This window comes from Urocitellus parryii, chromosome 11 (assembly GCF_045843805.1).
Source record: "Urocitellus parryii isolate mUroPar1 chromosome 11, mUroPar1.hap1, whole genome shotgun sequence".
Classification (NCBI taxonomy): domain Eukaryota; kingdom Metazoa; phylum Chordata; class Mammalia; order Rodentia; family Sciuridae; genus Urocitellus; species Urocitellus parryii.
In genome coordinates this window covers 15,790,718-15,803,973 of record NC_135541.1, presented here as the reverse complement: position 1 = coordinate 15,803,973, position 13,256 = coordinate 15,790,718, and the positions used below count along the sequence as shown (strand labels likewise).

The 13,256-nt window shown below is 47.2% G+C and overlaps 1 pseudogene; it reads left to right on the top strand.

The window, feature by feature from the left end:
- The first annotated feature begins 535 nt into the window (after positions 1-535).
- Positions 536-10,329, top strand: LOC113184765 (protein SET-like; annotated as a pseudogene).
- Positions 10,330-13,256: the final 2,927 nt, after the last annotated feature.

The window sequence follows — 13,256 nt, the reverse complement described above, 5'->3', positions numbered from 1 at the left end:
GGGGAGGCTGAGGCAGGAGGGTTGCAAGTTGCAAGTTCCAGCCCTGTGGGAATTCCAACCCTGTCTTCCAGGTAATTTAGTGAGATCCTGTCTCAAAATGAAATTTTAAAAGTCTGGGGATGTCGCCCGCCCAGTGGTAGAGCACTCGCCTAGCCTGTGTGAGGCCCTGGGTCCAATCCCCAATACCAAAAAAAAAAAAAAAAAAAAGAAGGAAAATCTAGACTTAATGAAAAATTCCCTCCCATCCCTTGTATGTGTGGGGACTTCAGAGTGTTTACATGTCCAGGGGCCACCTGATCAGCCTCAGCTCCCAGTTTTCTTTGTGGTTTGGGCCCTTGGCTGAGATAGAGGCTAAGTTGGGAAGAGAAGATGGGGGGGTGGGACATGGGGGGGTCTACCAGGCCTAGTGCCAGGTCCCCAGGGAGTCCCACCAGGAAGGAGGAAGAGAGATAAGAGAAGACTGGAGAGGAGAAGGGGAGCTGGGAAAAAGAGCTTCAGACCCTGACAGCTGGTAGGAACACAGGGAGGGAGCGGGATGAGGACCAAGGAGAGTGCAGAGGGCCTCCTAGTCCTGGGCAGTGGGAGAGGCTCCCTAGAGCCCTCCATCAAGCTGAGGTGAGTAAACAAAGGGCCATGAGAGTGACTAATAGGGCTTCCTGTTCAGGAGCTGTGCCCCCACTCCGGTGCCCGGAAGCCCCCACTTCCTTCTCTAGGAGCCCAGACTCAAGCCACTACCACCACATCTCCTGGGGCCCCTCTCACAAGATGTCCCAGCTGACAAGGTTCCTCCCTGGGAACTGCTGCCTCAGCCCATATTCAAGTCAGACAACAGGAAGGACTTCCTGACTGCGAGGGATGGGAGATCTGCACAAGGTGAATGGGGGCATTTCTGTCCCGAGACAAGGGACTAGATGCAATGGCTTCTAGAGGCTCTTTCCACATGCTGGACAATAAGAGTGGCGGCTTCTCCAACCTGGCCTGTGCAAAGAAGGAAGATTTTTAGAACACGGGGGAGGTACTTGCTGCCAAATAGCATGAGGTTAAGAGCTCAGACTCTAGAGCTACATTCCCTGTGTTAAAATCCTGGCCCCTCACTAGTTAGCTAAGAGATCTTGTATAAGTTAGTTGACCTTGTGCTTCAGTTTTCACATCTATAAAATGGGAGTAATGGCATTACCCGTCTCATAGAGCTCTTATGAGGTCTAAATGAATAAACTGAAATTTGTAGAGTGCTCACAACAGTGCCTGGTATGATATGAGCCCTATATCATTGACAAAAAAAAAAAAAAGGACAAGACATTAGTGGCTTCCATTTGAGAGCTTCCTGGGTACTGGGTACTGTTGGCAAGTTCTTTTGTTGTTGTTGTTCGTTTTAATTATACATGACAATCGAATGTGTTTTGACATATCCCACATACACAGAGTACAACTTCCCATTCTTGTGTTTGTACAGGATGTGGAGTTTCACTGGTCCTGTGTTCACATATGCACAAAGGAAAGTTGTGTCCGACTCAATCTATTCTTTCCCATTCCCATACCCCTCCCTCCCCCCTCCCCTATCCAATCCAGTGACCTCCACTCCTCCCTGCCCCTGCCCCACTGTTGTGAGTCAGTATCTGCATATCAAAGAAAACATTCAGTCTTTGTTTTTTTCTGGACTGGCTTATTTCACTTAGCTTGATAGTCTCCAGTTCCATCCATTTACCCACAAAAGACATAATTTCATTTTTCTTTATGGCTGAGTAACATTTTCTTTATTCATTTATCTATTGAAGGGCACCTGGGTTGGTTCCATAGTTTGGCTATTGTAAATTGAGCTGCTATAAACATTAATGTGGCCGCATCATTGTTGTATGCTGATTTTAAGTCCTTTGGGTATATGTCGAGGAGTGGGATAACTTGGTCAAATGGTGGTTCCATTCCAAGTTTTCTGAGGAATCTCCATACTGCTTTCCAAAGTGGTCGCACCAATCTGCAGCCCCACCAGCAATGTATGAATGTACCTTTTCCCTCCACATCCTTGCCAACATTTATTGTTACTTGTATTCTTTTTTTTTTTTTAATTGGGGATTGAACTCAGGGGCACTCAACCACTGAGCCACATTGCCAGCCCTATTTGGTATTTTATTTAGAGACAGGGTCTCACTGAGTTGCTTAGCACCTTGCTTTTGCTGAGGCTGGCTTTGAACTCGTGATCCTCCTATCTCAGCCTCCTGAGCTGCTAGGATTACAGGTGTGTGCCACCGCGCCTGGGCTTGTTATTTGTATTCTTGATAATTGCCATTCTGACTGTGTAGTTTTAATTTGTATTTCTCTAAATGCTAGAGATGTTGAACAGTTTTCATATATTTGTTGACCTGTGGCAGGTTCTTCATTTACACCCCTCAAATCCCCCATACTCTACAAGGTAACTCATCTGTCCCTTCTTACAGATGAAGAAACTGTGGCCCAGAGAGGTGAGGTCACCTGCTGATCCAGACTCACCCCACCAGCACTCTGAACAATCATGATATTGCTTTTTCCACCATAAAGGCAAAGCATTCGAGAGGCAGGGGGATGGACAAAATGGCTTCCCAGAGGCTCTCTGGGACCGTGCAGCCAGAGCCCTCCTCAGCTTTGGCACAGCCTAGGAAGAATCCCTAGTAGTGCAGGGTATCTAGCAAGCTCAGGGCTAGGGCCATCACATTAAGCAATTACCCTGGGACACCAAAGCAAGGAGTGACCTCACTACCCTCTGGACACTTCCTGCCAAGGAATCTAAGCGGGGTAATCATGACAGTGGTGGCAGTGACTCTGATGGTGACGCTGTGGAATGATGGAAAAGGTGACTACTCAAGTCAGATCTTGACGTTGGTAACGGGGCTGGTAATGACTTGACAGTGGTTCCAGGGATGGTTCCTGATGGTGGCATTGATGCAGAGGTGACAGTGGTAGTGAGGTCATAGGGCAGGGACTGTGGCTTGGTGTGCTCAGCCTGCTGGGGAGGTCCGCCAGGGAACAACGACATCGCCTCTGCAGCCTGTGCGCCTCTGGAATCCAATTAGGTTCCAGGGAGCAGGACTCGGTGCTGAGCTGTGTGCCCTCCTCTCAGCTCCTGGGCTCTCCCGCTTACAAACAGGGAGAATAGAGCAAGCGCTGTAAAGTGCTGGTTGTGGCTGTGATTTTGCTATTTCATCTTGTATTATTTCTTGCTCCCTTTTGGTCATTTTTGCCAGCCAGCAAGGTCGCAGTGACATGAGAATTTTCTGCAGCAGCCACCTGGTGTCAAGTCACCAGTTTTTAGATCTCCAGCTTCCTGGCTACCCAGCAGCCACTGCAGTGGGGAGAGCAGTGCCAGCAGCTTCTTAAACCCAGCTTCCTGGTCCCCAGAATGAAAATGCTTTGCCCCTTGCCCCTCTACCCCAGTGAAGAACAGAAAGCAGGCTTGACATATTTTTTTTGCGGGGGCACTTCCTGGAGATTGAACCCAGAGGGTCTTAACCACTGAGCCACATCCCCAGCCCCCCCTTTTTTTTTTTTTTTAAGACAAGGACTCACTAAGTTGCTGAGGCTGGCCTTGAGCTTGAGATCCTCCTGCCTCAGCCTCCAGAGCCACTGAGATACAATGGCATGCGCCACTGCACGCACAGCAAGCCTGACATTCAAACAAGATGTTATCAATGGTCCAGGCATGACAAAGAGTAAATAAGCATAGCCATTTTTTCATTTATTCTACAGCCACTTGTTGGTCCCCACCCTCTGGAGTTTGCAATCTGGTGGGGAAGACAGGGATACAAGTGATACAGGTAGGTGGCCAGCAGAGTAGCGGGCATCTGCAGACCCAGCACTTGGGAGGCTGAGGTGAGAGGATCACTTGAGCTCAGGAGTTTGAGATCCTGCATCCTAAAAAGGTAACACAGGGCTGGGGATGTGGCTCAAGCGGTAGCGCGCTCGCCTGGCATGCGTGCGGCCCGGGTTCGATCCTCAGCACCACATACCAACAAAGATGTTGTGTCCACCGAAAACTGAAAAATAAATATTAAAAATATTATCTCTCTCTCTTAAAAAAAATAAAATAAAAAGGTAACACATCTAAACAAGGTGACTGTGGATGGGACTGGCAGGGTGGGCAGAAATGGGGTGATGAGGTGAAGAGTGACTGCGGGAGCCCCTTCTAAAGGGGGGTCAGGGGAGGTCTAGTTGAGCTGAGGCTGGGGGAAGAGACAGGTGGAGAGCTGGGAAGGGTGTGGGCTTGACATCCCAGAGGAAGGACAAGCTCGCTGTGTTTGCAGCACAGAAGGTGGCCTGCTGTAGCAAGAGCATAGGAGCCAGGGGCAGGAGGAGGAGATGAGGGGAAGGTCAGCTGGGAAAAGAACTAAAGGATTGGCATTTTATTCCCACTGCCAGGAAGCCACCGAGGGTTGTCCCTTAATAAGAAGAAGGACTTGTCCTCAGGAATGACTTGGGTTTGAAAGATGGGCACAGTGCAGGGAAGCACGTGGACTCAGACAGCAAGGTGAGGGCACCCGAGAGTCGGCTCCTGAATGTGCACAAGGCCAGGTCCCCGCTGCATGGAGCAGCAGGGCAGAGTGGCAGCAGGTGAGGCTCTTAGGGTATGTCAGGTTTTCCAAGGTCCCCATGCTACTAGGGAACCTGGTAGGTTTTTTTTTTTTTTTTTTTTTTTTTGACAGGGTCTCACTAATGGCCTTTCTAAATTGATGACGCTGGCCTTGAACTTGTGATCCTCCTGCCTCAGCCTCTCTAGTCAATGGGATTGCAGGCATGCGTCACCCTGCTTGGCTATTAGGGTCAGTGTTTGGATACAGTAAACCCCTCTCTCCCCAAGGCTTTACAAGAGGCACCAGGGCTTTACAGATCCAAGGGGTTTAGGGCAAGAGTTGAGTCAAATCAAAGAGAGAGCCCAGCAGGAAAGGGAAGGAGATTTAGTGCCCTATAAAATATACTTTGCCTTTAGGTTTCATTTCCTAAAACAAAAGTTGTGCCACTAAAGCAAGAAAGAGACGATGGGGACTTAATTTGGTTTTACTTTTCAATGTCCTGCTTCCTAGACAGAAGGCTCAAGCTCTGGCTACAGAGTAGAGACAGAACCAGCCATGCTGGGGGCCTGCTAGAATGGCTCTGTCACTATTCTAAGATTGAGTTTGGCACAGTCCCACATGGAGATAGGAGTGTATTTGGCTCCATCATGGCCTAGCCCACAAGAGATGAAGCTCTGTCTGGGCTTGGGTGGAGATCTTTGTCATCAGGCTCAGGTTCAAGTTTATGTCCGAGGTCAGGGCTCATCCTAGGATCAGGGAACAGGGAGAAGCAGACCTTGGTCCCTGCCAGGACAGACCCAGCCCAGGATTCCTACTCCAGGAGGGTGAGTCAGGCAGCGGTGCGGAGCCACAGCCTTAGGCTCCAGGGCTGGAGCAGAGGCCTTGGTTGCAGTGATATCCCAGGGCCTGTGTAACTCAGTGGCAAAGGATGCCTGGGTTCAATCCCCCACCCCATCACTAAAATAAAAGAAATAGGCTCTGGTCAAACACTGGCCCCAGGTCCCAGGCAGCAGAGGGAGCTGTGAAAACCCCAGAGACTTCATCTAAGAACCGAAGGAGCAGGATCAGAACCTTATCAGGCTTGTGAGCTGCAAGACCCTTCCCCTCTCTGGGCCTCAGTTTCCCCAGATTAGAATGAGAGATTTAGCCTTCCAGCTCTGATATCCAGAGTTAAGTTTGGAGCTCCACGTGCTGCTGTACTTCCTGGGTGATGCAGGCCCAGGAGACCTGCAAGCTTTTCTTTCTTTCTTTCTTTCTTTTTTTTTAAAGAGAGAGAGAGAGAGAGAGAGAGAGAGAGAATTTTAATATTTATTTTTTAGTTCTCGGCAGACACAACATCTTTGTTTGTATGTGGTGCTGAGGATCGAACCCGGGCCGCACGCATGCCAGGCGAGCGCGCTACCGCTTGAGCCACATCCCCAGCCCCTGCAAGCTTTTCTTGACACATGCCAGGCATAACAGGATCCAGTCCCGGGACATCCTCCAAGCTCTGATACCTTGTACTAGTGACTAGACTAGGATGAGGATCAGTCTGGCCTGGCTCTCAAGTGTGGAAGACTCCCCAGAACCCCTGCCCTCGCCAGAACCAGCAGGGATGATGGCAGGGAACAGCTGGGTCCTCTTGGGCTGACCACTGCAGGTGCCTAGCCCAGACTGTGGCAGAGGGAATGTGGGAGGAAAGGAGGAAGGAAAGGCACCTGGGCTTTACAGATCCCAGCGGGGACAGGGAAGAGGGTGGGGCTGACAGGCCCCGCCCCTCGGACGTCAATTCGCTGGACAGGCAGTTCAGGGCTTCCCTCCCTGCCCCGAGGCCGGTTCCCCGGGAGGGCTCCTCCCGTGGGAACTGCTGTCTCTGCATCAGGGCGCTCGCCGCCCTGATGCCAGGAATGAGGCTGGGCTGCAGGGCGGGCCCGGAACCGGTTGCCCTTCACTAGGGCCCTGGACGGGTAGGCTCTGGGCGGATGATCCCGCCGGGAACTGGGCGCCCCGGGCTCAACAGGCCGCCCACCTCGGCAGACGAGGCCCTCTCCCTCCAGCCAGTGGAGCAGCAGCTGGGTAACACCAGGGAGCTGGTTGGAAAAGTCGACTCTGAGCTCCTTCCCCAGCCTCGCTGGCTCAGAATCTGCATTTTAATGAGGTGCCCAGGTGACTCATCAGCATGAATCCAACAAGCGCTGATCTAAGAAAGTCAGCCTGAGTATTTATAGAATAAAAAGAGAGAGACAGTATAGGTTACTTTTATTTCTTCACATTTTGGTTATGGCATTGATTTCCGCATTTTGGAAATTTAAGAATTGTACTACAGGAAAGAGGCATCTCAATGTTATTGTTACAAAAGGGGTGTGGAATGGGCTAAGGGCTGGAGACCCACTCAAGAGCACCCACTCAGGTGTATGCCCTGAGGAGGTAGGAATGGGAGCAAGACAGCCCTTGAACATCCGGAGGAGCAGAGAAGAGGAGCCAAAGGCAAATTGTGCCTTCCTGAGCCTCAGTTTCCTCACCTTGAAATGGCCTTACTCACCTGTCATCTCTATGCGCCTCCCTATCGCTTAGGGTGGGCTGAACAGAGCCCAGGGTGGAGAGGCTTTATGAGCTACACCAGCCTGAGGAAAGGGAGATCTGAATCCAAGACAGGTGGAAAACCTGCCCTGCTCAGATCCCTGGGGGCAGCCTGGCCTCTCCCTGTCCTTCAGATCTCAGGGCCTTGTCTCCTACTCTTTCTCCATTTCTCTTCCCTCTTCCTTCTCTACCTCCTTACCACCACCAGCATCAGACCACATCTCACATCTTTGACAACAAAAATCTGCACTCCTTGTCTGAAATTTGCTCCAAATTTCCTGTGAAGGAAAAGCCTTCCGTGTTGGCTATATGCTAGACACTGCTCACACACCAGGTATTTTGCACCAGCCAGGGAGGGAGGTCATAATGCCCTGATGAGCAGATGAGGAAACCAAGCCTCAGGGAAGGGGGAATAATTTGTACCCAGGTCACAGTGCCCCAAGAGGCCAAGATGGGATAAGAACAGGGGCCCTGGGATTCTACTACACCAGGCTTCCTTGGCTGGGAAAATAGGAAGGAACTTCCAATGGCCCTCCTAAGGCCACACTCCACCATTCCCTGCAAAATCTGGGCTTGTTTTTGTTGTTGTTGTTGTTGTTGTTGATTTTTTTTTCCCCATACCAGGGATTGAACCCAGAGGCGTTCAACCACTGAGCCACATCCCCAGCTCTCTTTTTATATATATGTATTTTTTAAATATTTATTTTTTTAGTTGTAGTTGGACACAATTCCTTTATTTTATTTATTTATTTTTATGTGGTGCTGAGGATCAAACCCAGGGCCCCACACATGTGAGGCAATCTCTCTACCGCTGAGCCACAAACGCACTGCCAGCCCTTCTTTTTTTTTAAATATATTTTTTAAAAATATTTATTCTTAAGTTTTAGGTGAACACAATATCTTATTTTACATTCATGTGGTGCTGAACAGATAAGGATTGAACCCAGTGCCTCACGAATGCTAGGCGAGCACTCTACCACTGAGCTACAACCCCAGCACCCCTAGCCCTTCTTTTTTATATTTTATTTAGAAACAGGGTCTCACTAAATTGCTGAGTGCCTTGCTAAATTGCTGAAGTTGGCCTTGAACTTCTGATCCTCCTGCCTCTGCCTCCCAAGCTGCTGGGATTACAGGTAGGTGCCACCATGTCCCTCTAAGATCTGGCTCTTACCTCTCTTCTTCAAGTTCTTTCCATGGGTATTTATTGAGCATCAACATCTTCTTAGGCACTGGATTACCCTGAAAACAAAATAGATAAAATCCCTGCCCTTCTGGAGAAGCAGTGGTCTGAGCCATGGAGATGGCAGAAAACAGGGAATGAGGGGGTGGGTGTGGGGGGTGGGAGTGGGTGAGATGTGGTCTGATGTTGTCTGTTCTGAAGGTAGAGTCACCAGGACTTGCTGACCAACTAGAATGGAGGGTGCAAGAGAAAAAGGAGTAGGCCTGAGAGTGTGGCTCAGGGGCAGAGCTCACCCTGGGTTCCATCCCCAGCACAGCAAAAAAGTGAGGGAGAAAAGAGTGAAAAACAGCTTCTAGTTTTCAGTCCCCAAGCTGGGAGTTGCCTTTTATTTGATAGGGGAGGAGCCGCAATTCAGTTCAAGAATTCAGCTTTGACTATGCAAAGTTTGAGAAGATGATAAACATATAAGGAGAGATGTGGAATAAAATTAAGTAAATGAGCTTTACAGTCCAGGAGAGAGCTCTGGACTGAAATATGTGAATTTGGGGTTGGCTGGTGCACAGAGGGCATTGAGAGCCCACTAAAACTGCACAAGGTTGCCAAGGGAGTGGTGTAGACAGAAAAGGCAAGAGAACCCGGGAGTGCGTGCTAGGGTATTTCACTGTGGAGAGGTTGAACAGATAAGGAGGAACCAATGGGACAAAGGAGGCCACCAGGACAATGAGATGTCTTAGAAACCAAGTATTCCAAGAAGGAATGATCCCTCACGTCACAGACAGTATAGAGATTGAGTAAGGAACTAGGAGTGTAGCTCGACGGTACAGGTTCAGGATTTGCCCAATAAGCATAGGGTCCTGGGTTCAACCCCTAGCACCGCAAAAAAAAAAAAAAAAAAAAAAAAGGAAGGAAGTAGAAAGGAAAAGGGAAAGAAAGAAAAGGAAGGGGGGAAAAGAAAGGGAGAACAAAAGTAAGATACCATTTCACACCACTAACATGGCTACAAAATAAAAGGACTGACAAACTGGGCACGGTAGTGCAGTGGTAATCACTTGGGAGGTTGAGGCAGGAGGTTCTTGAGTTCCAGACTGGCCTGGGCGGAGCAGTGAGCAGGAGCGCCAATAAGGGAGCCCAGGCATCCGCCTCCCTCCGCAGGCAAGGGCCCCAGCCAGGCGGGTACACTGCATGCCTCCTGCTGCGAAGGCAGCTGGAGCTAGCAAGCAAGGGGGAGGGCTGCAAGGAAGCGCAGGTGCAGGTGGTGAGGGGAAGCCCCCCATCCACCCCTTCCGGCTTGGCTCCTCACCACCCCCCACACACCTCCGAGAGCAATGCCAAAAGGACAGTCTGTAGAAAGGAGCTCAACTCCAACCAGGACGGCAGAGGAGACCCCAGAAGAAAAACAAGCAGCGATTGATCATATCGATGAGATACAGAATGAAACAGACAGACTTACTGAGCAAGCCAGTGAGGAGACGTTGAAACTAGAACAGAAATATAACTCCGCCAACCATTTTTTCAGAAGAGGTCAGAATTGATAGCCAAAATCCCCAATTTGGGGGTAACAACATTTGTCAACCATCCACAAGTGTCCACACCGCTTAGGGAGGAAGATGAAGCAGCGCTGCATGATTTGATCAGAGTTGAAGTGATGGAATTTGAAGATATCAAATCAGGTTACAGAACAGATTTTTATTTTGATGAAAATCCTTACTTTGAATATAAAGTTCTCTCCAAAGAATTTCATCTGATGGCGATCCATCTTCAAAGTCCACTGAAATCAAATGGAAATCTGGGAAGGACTTGACAGTTCAAGTTCAACGCAGAATAAAGTCAGCAGGAAGAACCCAGAGCTTCTCTACCTGGTTTACTGACCATCCTGACGCAGGTGCAGATGAGGTAGAAGAGGTCATCAAAGATGATATTTGGCCTAATCCATCACAATACTACTCGGTTCCTGACATGGATGAAGAAGAAGGACTGGAAGATATTGATGAAGAAGGCAATAAGGATGAAGGTGAAGAAGATGAAGATGATGATAAATGGAAAGATAACTAATTGAACACCAATGGATTCCAACCTTTTTTGTTTTTTGTTTTCATGTATTTTTTTTTTTTTTGGAGGGGTGGGGGGCAGGTACTGGACCACTGAGCCACATCCCGAGCCCTATTTGGTATTTTATTTAGAGACAGGGTCTCTTCAGGCTTGGTGGCTGTGCAAGCCTGTAATCCCAGCAGCTTGGGAGGCTGAGACAGGAGTTCAAAGCCAGCCTCAAGCAACTTAGTGAGACCCTGTCTCTAAATAAACTACAAAAAAAAAAAAAAAAAAAAAATAGGGCTGGGGATGTGGCTCAGTGGTCGAGTGTTCCTGAGTTCAATCCCTGGTACCAAAATAAATAAATAAACAAAAATAGAGATGGTCTCACTGAGTTGCTTAGTGCTCTTCCCCCCACCCTCCCTGCCCCACTTATGCTCAGTCGCCCTGTTCTTTTTTTAAAAAATATTTTTTTGTTGGACACAATATCTTTATTTATTTTTATGTGGTGCTGAGGATGGAATCCAGGGCCTTGCATGTGCTAGGCAAGTGCTCTACTGCTGAGCCACAACCCCAGCCCCTAGTCGCCCTGTTCTTGAGGTCTCTTTTCTCAATCCATGGTTCTCAACTTATTGGGAGGGAGGGAATACCTTGAGCAGAGTACAATGGGAAAAGAAATCACTACACCCTTCTGTTCTAAATTCATTTTTATCCCTTTCTGCTCAAAAAACAAACAAACAAAAAACCTGTATGAAATGAGCACTATAGTGCTCTGTGGGAAAAAGAAAAACCTTCTTCTCTCTTCACTCTGCCAGAGGCTGGAGGGTTCTAGGCCCCTGTGTAATAGTGCATAGAATTCTAGCTGTTTTCCTCCTTTCTCTGTATATTATTACACTGTGTTTCCTTGTGAATATGGACAGTTAGCATTTACCAGCATGTATCCGATTTAAATCTTGTTTAAAAAAAAAAAAAAAACTTTAAAAAACGGGGTTATAGGTTGGGGCTGTAGCTCAGTGGCAGAGCGCTTGCCTAGCATGTGTGAGGCACTGGGTTCGATCCTTAGCACCACATAAAAAAATAAAATAAAGGCTCACTATCTATTTACAACTATATATATTTTTTAAATGGGGTTATAGAAAGTTAGCAAAGGGTGGGTTTGAGATGTTTGGGTGGGTTAAGTGGGCATTTTGACAACATGGCTTCTCCTTTGGCATGTTTAATTGTGATGCTTAAAGGACATCCTTGCAGTTTAAGATGACACTTTTAAAATAAAATTCTCTCCTAATGATGACTTGAGCTCTGCCACTAGATGGGAGAATCAGCAGAATCTGTAGGATCTTATTTGGAATTGACATTCTCTATTGTAATTTTGTTTATTTTTAATGTTCTTTTTTGTTTTCACTGGAAAGGAAAGCGATGTTCAGTTTTAAATGTTTTTTTTTTTTTTTAAGAGAGAGGGAGAGAGAATTTTAAATTTATTTTTTAATTTTCGGCGGACACAACATCTTTGTCGGTATGTGGTGCTGAGGATCGAACACAGGCCGCGCGAATGGCAGGCGAGTGCACTACAGCTTGAGCCACATCCCCAGCCCCCAGTTTTAAATGTTGAAAGTGTACAAGTTGCTTTGTTACAATAAAACTAAACGAGTACACACACACACACAAAAAAAAAAAAAAAAAAAAAAGACTGGCCTAGGCAATATAGCAAGACTCTATCTCAAAAAATAAACAAGAACAACAAAAACTTGGGGGGAGGCTGGATGTATAGCTCATTAATAAAGTGCTTGTTTTGTACATCCAAGACCTTGGGTTCAATACTCAACACCATTAAAAAAAAAAAGACAAGCCAGATAACCACAAGTGCTGGTGAGGATGCAGAGGAATTCGAGTCCTCATGCACTCTTTTTTTTTTTTTTTTAAAGAGAGAGAGAGAGAATTTCAATATTTATTTTTCAGTTTTCGGTGGACCCAACATCTTTGTTTGTATGTGGTGCTGAGGATCGAACCCGGGCCGCACGCATGCCAGGCGAGTGCGCTACCGCTTGAGCCACATCCCCAGCCCTCCTCATGCACTCTTTTTTTTTTTTTTTTTTTTTAAAGAGAGAGTGAGAGAGGAGAGAGAGAGAGAATTTTTAATATTTATTTTTTAGTTCTCGGCGGACACAACATCTTTGTTGGTATGTGGTGCTGAGGATCGAACCCGGGTCGCACGCATGCCAGGCGAGTGCGCTACTGCTGAGCCACATCTCCAGCCCCCTCATGCACTCTTGATGAGAATAAACAGTAGAGCTGTTGTGGAAAACACACTCTGTCAATTCCTCAAATGGCAAAACAAAAAATTACCTTATGACCAGCAATTCTAGCCCTGAACATATACCCAAGATAAATAAAAACCATATACAAATACAAAAACTTACACTTGAATGTCAGCGGCACATTCTTCAAAAATAGCCCAAAAGTGAAAACAATCCAAATATCCATCAACCAATGAATGGATAAATAAAATGTGGTATCTCATATAGTCATAGAATATAATTGACAATAAAGGGAAAAAAAATGGGTCTTTGGGTCTAGCTCTCAGCCCTGGGTTCAATTCCTACCACCAGGGATAATTAAAAAAAAAAAAAGAAAAAAGAAAGAAAGAAATGCTGACATATCCCACAACATAAAAGAACCTTGAAAACGTTAAAGCCAAATAAAAGAAATTAGTCATAAAAGGCTACATATTGTATGACTCCACCCATATGAAATGTCCTGTATATGAAATCCACAGGTAATTAGCAGTGGCCTGGGGCTGGGAGCTGAGGACATTGGGGAAATGGGGAGTGACTGCTAAAGGGTACAACATTTCTTCTTGGTGTGATGGAAATGTTCTAAAACTGATTGTGGTGCTGGTCCTACACAACTTTGCGAGTACACTAAAAACCCCTGAGTTATACACTTTATATGGT